The 13,663-nt window shown below is 39.8% G+C and overlaps 1 pseudogene; it reads right to left on the bottom strand.

Moving 5' to 3' along the window:
* The window catches only part of LOC130432417 (protein rapunzel-like), a 126,392-nt pseudogene that overhangs the window by 109,414 nt on the left and 3,315 nt on the right, over positions 1 to 13,663 (bottom strand).

Raw genomic sequence — 13,663 nt, 5'->3', positions numbered from 1 at the left:
GGAGACAGCATGATCAAAATCATATATTTTTATAGGAAATATAAGTGTTTTTTCATAAGTGACTTATCTGTTCACTTTATTATTTTTCATGCGTTGGGCCGTGCAAACATGAGGTGGGTATCTGGTGAGGTCATTCCAGATCAAGTTATCCCGTTTTACATTATTTGGATGTGGTTACACGTATGACAATCTGAAATTCTGAAAGATCATCGTGCTTTGTTCAAAAATACATCAGAAGTCAAATATGGAAGTAAAATGGATTGTGTTTCCTGTTAACTTTAATTTGTACTGTTTTTTCTTGTCCTTACTTACAGTATTTATGTCATGATAAAGTACACAACCTTTTCTACTACTTTTGTTTCATAAAAAATTTTTTTTGAAGTGTATATCTGTCTGTTTTTCAAGCACTCTCTAGACATACAGGATAAGCCCATCACTTTATTGGATTTGGACACTTCAAAGATCCTGTTACAGACTGGTTCTGGTGATATCTGCAACCTGAGCTCTCAGAAACCATAGATAATCTCTATCACAGAAGTGTATTGACATTCCTCAACATTCTGCTCATGGGTTTGTTTATGACTCATAATGAACTTCACCAAACCATGTAGTGTGCCGTACATTTAAAAATGTAAAATTACTAAATCAGCCACAGTGTCACGTTTGTTGTATGTTTTGTTTGTTGTTTTCCCTCCCCTGGTTAGTTTCATTATTAGTTAATTCGTTTTCACTTGTGTTTCGTCATTGTTGATTAGTTCCACACCTGTTTCTGTTTTCCCTGAGTGTCTCCCATTTGTATTTAAGCCCTGTGTGTTCTCCTGAGTTTTGTCAAGTATTATTTATGTTCACGTGTTCCTGGTTCCTGGTTCCTGGTTCCTGGTTCCTGGTTCCTGGTTCCTGGTTCCTGGTTCCTGGTTCCTGGTTCCTGGTTCCTGGTTCCTGGTATTATATTAAAGTCTCTTATTTAGAATTTCCTTTGTTTGGTTACTTCTGCCCGCTACTCGTGACAGAATACTTTACCTAAAAAAATGGATAGCTATACCTTTTCTCCAGAGGCCATCCTCATGGAATTGAGGCAGGATGGACGGCCTCTGGAGAGCTACGAGGAGGAGTTTGTTGAGGTGTGTAGCCGGTTGAGTTGGAGCGATCCCATTCTTAACCGTGCATTTCTGACTGGTCTGGATGACGTTTTGCTCGTCCTCTTCATGCTCCCCGCCGTAGAAGAGTATCTGCTGGACGACTTCATAAACAAAGTCCTCCAAGCGGTTGGCTCAGAGTTCTAAGTCGGGTTGGCTGATGGGGACTTGGGCGATGGTCATCCATCTCCAGTCGTTGGCGTTGGGTTCGTTCCGGCTCATCCCGGAGCCACACCTCACTCCTCCACCACTCAGCAACATGAGCAGGTTAAAGGGGACCTGTTCTCGGAACTGGTTCCATCCGGGCTTCCAGAACCTCTCCTCTCCAGCCGGCCCCGTCCGATCTCCCAGGGCCCGGTACCCAGCCGCCCGGAGCCCGGTACCCAGCCGCCCGGAGCCCGGTACCCAGCCGCCCGGAGCCCGGTACCCAGCCGCCCGGAGCCCGGTACCCAGCCGCCCGGAGCCCGGTACCCAGCCGCCCGGAGCCCGGTACCCAGCCGCCCGGAGCCCGGTACCCAGCCGCCCGGAGCCCGGTACCCAGCCGCCCGGAGCCCGGTACCCAGCCGCCCGGAGCCCGGTACCCAGCCGCCCGGAGCCCGGTACCCAGCCGCCCGGAGCCCGGTACCCAGCCGCCCGGAGCCCGGTGCCCTCTGGGCCTCCCGAACGGCAGGCGCCCTCCAGAACCCCTGAGCTGGATGTATCGTCCTGGAGGCCTCCCGTCTCACCTCAGGACGCCCACCCCCCCTTCCCCCTTTGGTACTGTTTTGGTGCGAGGACGGGCCTTGTGGAGGGGGGGGGTAATGTCACGTCTGTTGTATGTTTTGTTTGGTGTTATCCCTCCCCTGGTTAGTTTCATTATTAGTTAATTAGTTCCACACCTGTTTCTGTTTTCCCTGTGTCTCCCATTTGTATTTAAGCCCTATGTGTTCTGAGTTTTGTCAAGTATTATTTATGTTCACGTGTTTTTGCTCCTGCTTCCTGGTTTTTGTTTGTATTATATTAAAGTCTCTTATTTAGAATTTCCTTTGTTTGGTTACTTCTGCCCGCTACTCGTGACACAGACACACACTCTTACAAAATTTGCATATGTCCTACTTTGAAGCTACTTTTATTTTCCCTCATGAAATGTAAATCTGGTAAACCTATCAGGTTATACAGGCATTAGATTTAAAGTTTTCCTAAATTATAACATTTTAAATCGCTGTAGACAGTTCACTGTAAAAATACTTCTGTGGATGAAACATCCATCATACCCTGTAATTTTGCCCAAGAGCCACAGATCTATTATTATATCAAGATCCACCCTATAGCACAGAGGTCAAAAGCAAACAGCTTTTTTACAAAGGCTTTAAGATAGGAATTGTTCCAAGGTATTTTAAATTATTGTGGACAGAAGGGCAAACAGCTTGCAAATGATGGGTTTGGGAGAGCATGCATTAACATTCTGCACGGCTCTTACAACAGAAAGGAGAAAATTACAGAATGGAATGATTTCAATGATGTTATTGCCTTAAACATTTTTTAAATAACCATTTGAACAATGAATACAATTTTAAATGACCATTTCACACAATTTATTATTAGGCTTGTAGAATGTTAGTGTATTTGTATGTTAGAACAGCAACATGCTAAACTCCACTGATATTAAATATCCTTTTACCAGGTCTGCTATTTGTTCAGCACACAGATCTACTTTAAATATCATATATGTCTAAATAAGTATTGCCCTTTTTTTGCTTTATTGCAGTTAAAGTCCTAGGGGGCAGCAAATTAGCTCATGATGTTTAGAATCTTGACCTCCATGTACCTGTAGTGCTTTGATGGTACAGCTTTCTCTTTTAAAGAACCATTCCCCCCTTGATTTCTATCAAATCACTGGTAATCTACAGCAGATTTTCGTGTTCTCCACCTCCAAACAATTACAATTTAACCCTTATGTAGTGCAAGTGTAACCGGAACGAACCACACCTGCACTAGGCGGGCTTCGACCGGGTCGGTTCGGCATGGGAGTCGGGCGCTCTAGCGAGGAGGCTAAAGACCGCAGTCTCTAGCGTCTGTCGCTAGAGAGTCCTTGAGGCAGAGGAGTGCGGTTTACATACTTCACAGCTCTACACTAGCTTGCCTCCGTTACATTCACCCCTCTAAACCTCACTCCCAATCCGGGTCACGGCACCACTGTAACCGGAACGAACCACACCTGCACTAGGCGGGCTTATGGTTATTTTTTGATTTACTGTGGTTTTACTACAACTATGAAGTGTATAATTGTAGTACAACTATTTATTTTGTGTTGACCATTTACTATGGTCTCACGGGAAAGAAAGATAACTATATAAGTATGGATACAAATAAATGTTATCTGGATGCTTCTTTTTGTGTAACGTTGGTTAAAAGCATTTGATAAAGGTAGTGCATTTATGTATTTGATGTGTTAAAATAATAAATGTGCTGTTGCTATTAAACATGTTTGATCCACTATTGTATTTAATGACACATAGGTTTGCGCTATTTAACCATTATGAACGGCGGGTCGATCGTGGATATACCAGCGGCTCATAGCGGACCACTAGCAGAAATGTGGCGGCCGCCGCTGGTGGACCGCTGGAAAAATGATTAGCAAAACCCGGTGGACCACAGTCAGTTGACGCCGGTGGCTCGCCAACTTTACCACTGGGCCGCTGGCCTTCTATTAGCTGGCGTAATTGTGAATCATTTAACCATCTTTCCCCATGGATAATTCAATTCGATTTTACCTATATAGCGCTTTTCACAATGTGTATTGTTCAAAAGCAGCTTTACAGAAGAAAATATATTAAAAAAATGAATTAAGCTATGTTAACGGAATTTACCGAAACTAAGCTAATTTAAGATATAATTTTATTATATTAATGTTTTAACTATAATAAAGATACAATAAAATGGTAAAAGAACAAGAGTTAGGAGAGTAATTTATTCCTAAAGGAAAACACTGTTTACTTATAAAATGCAGCTATGCATAAGTCTCAGACTTCACCCAAACTGAAATTGAGATATCATCCCATATAAGTTAAATTATATGAGAATGCAGCGTCAACCGACTACATGCAGAAGCTTGAAAATTACTTAATCAATATAATTGTTGCAAAAAAATGTATAAGCTTGATTGCTAAACAACCTTTAAAACGTTCACAAAAGCATTTAGATATGATTTATTTTTCTCGACAAAGCATGAAACAAAATAAAAATAATGACCATGTCTCACTTGAGTAGGCTGTGTGAAGGCTGTTTTATTAAACGGGGTTTTCGGTTCGCTCTGTGTAAACTTAAAATGCGTTTGTGTTACCCCTTTACTGAGACACTTTCAAATAAGAAACTAGTACTATCGTGTAAGTTTGTTGTGGATATCTTGTGTACCTTATAATATCCAGGGCTTTTTGTTTTGTATTCGTTTGATACTGTAATTGCACAAATAGATTGCCTTATTTTTGTTTCTTTTAGATCCACTGTGTTCCGTCATCATTGTATTGAGGCTCTGTAAGTTTGCAATGCAGGCTAAACATTTAGCTTTTATTTATAGCCATTTGACAGTATTTTTTTTTTTTCAAGAAAACACTTTGTTGTAATTGCAGCTGCTGTTATGCATTAATAATAATAATAATATATTTCTATTTAAAACGTCTCGCCTTTTTATTTAAAAGAACCCTATTCAATAATACCCCTCATAGATAGAATATTTATTTTTGTGGTATTTTTCTCATTGCTTTACCGTCTTAAGTGTAGCTGATGTCATCGATTGCAGGGGCCATTCGTAAATATTAAACATGTTTAATAAAATTAAACCATATCTAAATTCTATAGGTATTTGTATCTATGTTTATTTAATTGAATTTGTTTGATTGACAACGAGAGTTAAGGCCTTAGGAACAAATATTTCCCCCGTCAGTTCACCAAGCATTCCGTTGAGACATAATTATGTTTGCGAGACACATACATTCTGATGTGCACACTTTGGACGTTTCAGTCAGAGTAAGATAGATAATTGTTGTGTATTAACATCTTTGAATAACCCTTGACTTCGATCGTGTGCCTCACTTTATTTTCTTTAGTATACAGAATGTTAATTCATTTAGCGCAATAGTCAGACTCGCTCTTCTTGAAGTGGACATAGCATATGCGGCTTTTGCAGTAATATGTAATGAATAAACTTTATTAAGCCTAGAATAAATATGTGCGTTAATATGTATGATATGCTTTTTAATTATGTTTTTATGATTACAGTGTATGTAATCACGTTTAATAAGGGCTATTAGCCGGAGCAAATGGATCCGTAGGCTTAACAACCATCTTTGTGCAAACCGCCAATTTTTTGTAGCTAAATGCGCGCATCCCGACTCAATTTTGCTACGTTCTCGCATATGCTTGGCCGAATGGTTGGGTCACTGCTGAATCCTATATCCATGTGCTGAAAATTAGAAAATAATGCAGAATCTTTTCCATTTCAAAAGGAAATGTGGCTGTTCATTGTATGCTTCTTTGCAGACACGATATAGCGTCAGCCTCTTCACGGAGGTAAACGGCAAGGCATTTGGCATTGACTTGGGCTGTGTTAGCTATATTGAATAAATAAGTCCATGCTTGTTACATTACCATGATTGCGCAATATTATTGCGCATACTTATAGTCAATCAATTTTTGTAATATGGAAACCACAATCATCTGGGCTACTGTTAAAAGACATGCATAGACTAAAAGGCCCGTGTAAGTTGCTTTGGATAAAGGTGTCTGCTAAATCCGTAAATGCAACATGTATTACTGTACGTTCGTCCTGTTTTTAGCATGAAAGTCCACTGATGTGTGAGTTCAGCGGCAAAAATCAAGTGCAGATCCGTTTTATAAAAAGATCTCTCATTCCAGACTCTCTTTTCATACTGACCATGCAGTAAGTAGGCTACTGCAATATAAAAACTACCCGGCGATACAGATAAATAGATCAAGACCAACAACTTAAAAAATGGCCGATGATCTGAGCGGGCCTCGAACCGAAAAACGACCATAATACATAACACGAGCCGAAGGTACTACTCAGCAGGCCACATGACACCCAACAAATTAACAAAGGGAAGGCAGTTTACCTTTTACTCTATCTGACACCGCTTGTACCAGGAATTATTTATAGTACAATGATACTATAATGAAATATTTCAACCGATTGCTTTTTTGCATTTTACGTAGACAATACGTGCTATAGCTTATGTAATAAGCAAGATACATACAATGGGACTGGTTGGCCTTTATATAATTGTTGACGACGTTGTGTAACCTTAGATTACCAAAGAAAATAAATATTTTCTTCAGAATGCAAGCAATAATTTGTTTAATGTTAGCAAACACTGCGCACATAATACAATCCTGTGAAATGATCAGTGGCAAATTGGTCTGGTATGGCTCAGTTCATCAGGGATTGGTTGACAACGGTTCAAATTGACTGGTTTTGGAAATCATTGGGAGTGGCTCAGTATACAACAGACGAAACGCCGTAAATGACGCGCGCTCTTTGCAACCAGAACGGCGTTTTTTTCGGCGTCATATGGCAAGACACCGGCGCAAAAAGCGGCGCTTTTCGTCCGCCTTAAAACGCCGTCAAATACGGCGTTATGAACGGCTTTTCGCGCGTTTGGAATCGCGACGCCGTATTTTGCGGCGCAAATACTGTTTAAAACGCCGTCAAAAACGGAGTTCCGATACAAACGCGTTTAATCTATGGCGTAATTGTGACCCTCTTGGCTTGCCATAGTTATGGGATGATGAGGCGGCGCGAATCACGCGAGTTGAAAAATCTCGTTCTCGCCCGGTACAGTGCTATTCAGGTTCGGCCCACCACTACTTCAAAGTAAATCTTTTTCGTCAGTATTTGAAGTCTGAATGCCATTGATGTATTGAGTATCAGTGTACCATAATAAACCTGCATATTTTTTTATTTTCACCTCTTTCTCCTGTTTTAATTTTCTTTAAATAGAAACTATATTTGTATTTGAAATTTGGGAGAACTATTGTTAGTAATACTAACATGATATCTTATATTGTGCTTACAATTTTGTTTCAATAAATATGCATCCATTAGAGAGACTTAGATGTACAACCAGTAAGCCTTGATCATTATTGTATGTAATGCAAAATGTCACAGTTTTACATAGTTTGAACGAGAAAAGACTTGCATTCTCCCCTTCTTCCTGTTAACCGGATGACTTGCTTACCACTTTGACTTCATTTACAGCTGGTTTTCATTTCACATTTTCTGATGTCGGGATTGTATTTCTGCATCTCGAGCGAAACCGCCCGATGCACGTGTTGTTTTTCTGCGTGGTCACCTGATGGGGCCGGACTCAATGCGAGGCTCTGTGGCCAAATCATATATATGGAAAAGTAATTTTGGACTGATTAGAATGATCTCGTACGCTATTAACGGGGAGTGTATGTCCATGTGTTTCCTAAAGCCGGCATCTTGAGCACCCTTCTCTAAATGGTTGGCCTGATTTCTAGTGAGAACTCTGTCAATAAGTCTATTTTCATTTTAAATGGAAATAAAATCAAGATTACTTATCTTACTTGACAACAATAAACCTAATTAGGTTAATCAGCTTGACATGAGGATGCTAAGGACCAGTTTAAACCATCACATGACCAGCACAAACCAGCATCAAAACATACCAAACCAGCATATGCTGTTTTTTTTAACATGGTTGTCTCTTGCCATTCTGTTGAACTTAGCTATCGTCAGAAGTTAGGCCATGTGTCATCACCAATGAGGCCATCGACAAAACTACGGGACATTGCTTTTTTGGAAAAACAATTATGGCTGGAGAACAAGTAAGTCACCCATGATAATAAATCGGTATGATACAAGACTGTGCTGAAATAAAATGTCCAAAAACCTGTTAGCAATAACTGATGACTCATCTTGCACTACACAAATTTCGTCCTAAAAAGAGCATGAATATCACGTACCATTAAGGGTTAAATTGTAATTGTTTGGAGGTGGAGAACACGAAAATCTGCTGTAGATTACCAGTGATTTGATAGAAAACAAGGGGGGAATGGTTCTTTAAAAGAGGAAGCTGTACCATCAAAGCACTACAGGTACATGGAGGTCAAGATTCTAAACATCATGAGCTAATTTGCTGCCCCCTAGGACTTTAACTGCAATAAAGCAAAAAAAGGGCAAGACTTATTTAGACATATGATATTTAAAGTAGATCTGTGTGCTGAACAAATAGCAGACCTGGGTAAAAGGATATTTAATATCAGTGGAGTTTAGCATGTTGCTGTTCTAACATACAAATACACTAACATTCTACAAGCCTAATAATAAATATTACAAACAAATATTGTGTGAAATGGTCATTTAAAATTGTATTCATTGTTCAAATGGTTATTTAAAAAATGTTTAAGGCAATAACATCATTGAAATCATTCCATTCTGTTGTTTTCTCCTTTATGTTGTAAGAGCCGTGCAGAATGTTAATGAATGCTCTCCCAAACCCATCATTTGCAAGCTGTTTGCCCTTCTGTCCACAATAATTTAAAATACCTTGGAACAATTCCTATCTTAAAGCCTTTGTAAAAAAGCTGTTTGCTTTTGACCTCTGTGCTATAGGGTGGATCTTGATCTAATAATAGATCTGTGGCTCTTGGGCAAATTTACAGGGTATGATGGATGTTTCATCCACAGAACTATTTTTACAATGAACTGTCTACAGCGATTTAAAAGGTGGATTTAGAATGTTATAATTTAGGAAAACTTTAATTCTAATGCCTGTATAACCTGATAGGTTTACCAGATTTACATTTCATGAAAGAAAATAACAGTAGCTTCAAAGTAGGACATATGCAAATAGGATATGCAAATTTTGTAAGAGTGTGTGTCTGTGTGTCACGAGTAGCGGGCAGAAGTAACCAAACAAAGGAAATTCTAAATAAGAGACTTTAATATAATACAAACAAAAACCAGGAACCAGGAGCAAAAACACGTGAACATAAATAATACTTGACAAAACTCAGGAGAACACACAGGGCTTAAATACAAATGGGAGACACAGGGAAAACAGAAACAGGTGTGGAACTAATTAACTAATAATTTAACTAACCAGGGGAGGGAAAACACCAAACAAAACATACAACAGACGTGACATTACCCCCCCCTCCACAAGGCGCGTCCTCGCGCCAAAACAGAACCAAAGGGGGAAGGGGGGGTGGGCATCCTGGAGGCCAGTGCTGGGAAGACAAGACAAGGTGTGACGGGAGGCCTCCAGGACGATACATCCAGCTCAGGGGTTCTGGAGGGCGCCTGCCCATTCGGGAGGCCCGGAGGGCGCCGGGCGGCGGGCTCTGGCGGGGGGCTCCGGGCGGCGGGCTCCGGGCAGCGGGCTCTGGCGGCTATAAAAAATATTAAAAGGAACTACAGTCAAAGCTGAAATCTTAAGAAACAAGAGAAAGACGGACTACTTTTTACTTTAATGCTAACCAATATTTTCAGTCCCTAGTATTTTTTTTGCATGGGAGGTTTGAAGTTTTAGCTGCACTAAGTTACATTACACATCTGCTATTATTCCTCCCTAAAACATTCCTCTGTTATTTGATATCGGTCCCGAAAGCAGTCTTAACAAAATCAGACAGCTTCAAACAAATATGAATGTATAAACTACTAAGCTCTTAATATAAACTAATAAGCTAATAAGCACTAATCAAAAGCAATTACTCAGCTACTTTTAAATCAGTTACTGAGTGCAGCTGTAACAAGTCAAAGGAGACCTGGCTCACCTCTCCCGAGGTTTTCTTCTGGATTTATTCATCATTGAAGTTTTGGTTCCTCGCCAATGGGCCGTGTTGGCTTGCTCACCCGGAGCCTGATATTAGAATAGCTCAGGATTCTGTGAATTTCATCAACGTTGCTTTATTAGAATGGTCTTACTCTTTCTATACATGTAATGTACTGTATTCTACCCATTCCTGTGTTTTTCTTTTTGTTTTGTTTTCTTCCCGTTGTAAATTGTAAAAAGTGGCATATAGAGTTGAAAGAAAAAGTATGTGAACCCTTTGGGCTTACTTGGATTTCTTCATAAATTGGTCATAAAATGTGTTCTGATCTTCATCTAAGTCACAACAATAGAGAAACACAGTCTGCTTAAACTAATACCGCACAAACATTATAAGTTTTCATGTTTTTATTGAACACAACATGTAAACATTCATAGTGCAGGGTGGAAAAAGTATGTGAACCTTTGGGTTTAATAACTGGTTGACCCTCCTTTGGCAGCAATAACATCAACCAAATGTTTCCTATAGTTGCAGATCAGACCTGCACAACGGTCAGGAGAAGTTTTGGACCATTCCTCTTTACAAAAGTGTTTCAGTTCAGCAATATTCTTGGGATGTCTGGTGTGAATCGCTCTCTTGAGGTCATGCTACAGCATCTCAATCGGGTTGAGGTCAGGACTCTGACTGGGCCACTCCAGAAGGCGTATTTTCTTCTGTTGAAGCCATTCTGTTGTTGATTTACTTCTATGATTTGGGTCGTTGTCCTGTTGCATCGTCCATCCTCTGTTAAGCTTCAGTTGGCAAACAGATGGTCTTAAGTTTTCCTGCAAAATGTCTTGATAAACTTTGGAATTCATTTTTCCATCGATGACAGTAATCCGTCCAGGGCCTGAGGCAGCAAAGCAGCCCCAAACCATGATGCCCCCTCCACCATATTTCACAGTTGGGATGAGGTTTGATGTTGGTGTGCTGTGCCTTTTGTTCTCCACACATAGCGTTGTGTGTTCTTTTCAAACAACTCAATTTTGGTTTCATCTGTCCACAGAATGTTTTGCCAGTAGTGCTGTGGAACATCCAGGTGCTCTTTTGCAAACTTCAAACGTGCTGCAATGTTTTTTTTGGACAGGAGTGGCTTCCTCCGTGTTGTCCTCCCATGAAGTCCATTCTTGTTTAATGTTTTCCTTATTGTAGATTTGTCAACAAAAATGTTAGCATGTGCCAGAGATTTCTGTAAGTGTTTAGCTGACACTCTAGGATTCTTCTTCACCTCATTGAGCATTCTGCGCTGTGCTCTTGCAGTCATCTTTACAGGACGACCACGCCTAGGGAGTGTAGCAACAGTGCTGAACTTTCTCCATTTGTAGACAATCTGTCTTACCGTGGACACATGGACATCAAGGCTTTTAGATATACTTTTGTAGCCCTTTCCAGCTTTATGTAAGTCAACAATTCTTGATCGTAGGTCTTCTGAGAGCTCTTTTGTGCGAGGCATGGTTCACATCAGACAACGCTTCTTCAGAACAGCAAACTCAAAACTGGTGTGTTTTTTATTGGACAGGCCAGCTTTAATCAACACATCCAATCTCATCACATTGATTGGACCCCAGGTTGGCTGACTCCTGGCTCCAATTAGCTCTTGGAGAAGTCATTAGCCTAGGGTTTCACATACTTTTTCCACCCTGCACTATGAATGTTTACATGTTGTGTTCAATAAAAACATGAAAACGTATAATGTTTAAGCAGACTGTGTTTCTCTATTGTTGTGACTCAGATGAAGATCAGAACACATTTTATGACCAATTTATGAAGAAATCCAAGTAAGCCCAAAGGCTTTCAATCCCGCTTTCTTTGATCTCATCGTTGATCTGCTGGATTTCTTCGGAAACAGCTTCGAGGCGATCTCGTACTTTCTGAAACTGTTCCGCCATGTACACCGCCTCTTTGCTTTCCACGTTATCCAGCACCAGCTTCACAAGAGGAGCTGCGATGGCGAAAAGGGGTAACAGATCTCCAGCAATGCTGGCCACCACTAAAGCACCCTGCTCGAAGACTTCCATCACGGTCTCCACAACATCCTTCTTTTGTGACACAAACTTCTGCAGCTGTTCGGCCATGTTTCAAAAGTTGGAGAGCCAAAAATATCTGTGTGAAGTATGAACATCATTAGAAAAAAGATATATAAATAGATAAAATATATTTTTTTTACTTGTGCTGTAAAGGGATAGTCAACCAATTTTTTTAAAATAAATTCTGTCATTTACTCTCAAGATGTTTCAAACTTTTATACATTTTGTTTATATAGATACTTATGAGAAATATATATTTTATGAGAATCTTTTAATCAAACATTTTTTTGAAGGAATGTTTGTAACCAAAACGTTGTGAGGCACTATTGACTACTGGTTAGAAAAACTATGGTAGCGAGTAATTTTGAACCACCTGAAGGTGAGTAAATAATGAGAGATTTTTCATTTACTATCCTTTTATACTTTTACAAAAAGACCCTGATTTATTTAGAAATCATGTAAACTGTCCTATTTTGTTGTTACGCATGTTACAAACTGGATGTGTGGTTTGTAGACATATTGCTAGTGGTTTACAAAAAATAATGATGCAAATAGCCACATATGCAAAAAGTTACACCCATACTTTAAGGCTTTCGTGCCTGGAAATAACGAATGCTTGCCCTCCAGCACAATGTCCAAATACCAAGGGTTTTCTAGTATGACAATACTAGTGCACTACAAAGTGTGCATGTACATTCAAACCTTCATAAACCAAAACCATTTTTTGAGGGATGGCTGGAACAAGAACTTACACGTGTCAGTGCTGGTTTCCTCTAAAGGCTGTAGTGGATGATGGTGGGCTCGCTGAAAAAGTGCAAAGAAAAGAAATAAGAAACCGCACAACTACTGTTAGAAAGCAAAAGATCAACAATAGCCGAACAATAAATGCCAGGTCTATGTACACATGGTAAGAGACGTACAGTATAATGTGTATTTCTGACGACCACACCTATAGATACACAACACAGACGGATGCATTCATTCAAATTCAAACAAACACTGAAAGAAACAGCAAATAGTCTTTTTAAACACTCACTTGCTGTAACCACACAACAGGATTGCAATACAAGAAAAAAGCATTTCAACTGGAAATAACTGGACCAGTTCAAATAGAGACGCTTACATAACATAGCGCAACAAAGCCTCTTTTACAAGAGGCACAGGTATTTTGTTCCTAAAGTTATAACCTTTTGATCTAAAAGCTAATTAATTTAGCACCGAGAATGGCCAATGTTCCTGCTGGTTTAGCATGGTTTTACTCGTTTAATAACAAATAAATACGCATGTGTGCACAGACCGGGAGAAAACATTAAATAACTGCCATTCATGACAATAGTTGATAATAGTAGAGCTACATGTGAATCGTTGTGATGGAATTTTAAATGATCATTTTAACTTCCGTCATCATTTATTCACTCTGATTTGGTTTAAAATCCAAATTGGGCTCCTTCTTCTGTGAAACACAAAAGAAGATCATTTGAGAAATGTCTCAGTGGTTTTGTGTCCAAACAATGGAAGTCAATAGAGGCAAGACATTTGCATTCTTCAAAATATCTCATTTTGTGTTCTACAGAAGAAAGTCATACAGGTTTGGAATGATATGAGGGTGAGTAAATGATTGAAGATGTTTCTTTTTCGGGTGAGCTAAAAACATGACACAGTAGCATC

The sequence above is a fragment of the Triplophysa dalaica genome, chromosome 12, assembly GCF_015846415.1.
Source record: "Triplophysa dalaica isolate WHDGS20190420 chromosome 12, ASM1584641v1, whole genome shotgun sequence".
Classification (NCBI taxonomy): Eukaryota; Metazoa; Chordata; class Actinopteri; order Cypriniformes; family Nemacheilidae; genus Triplophysa; species Triplophysa dalaica.
This window is presented reverse-complemented; position numbering and strand designations above follow the sequence as displayed.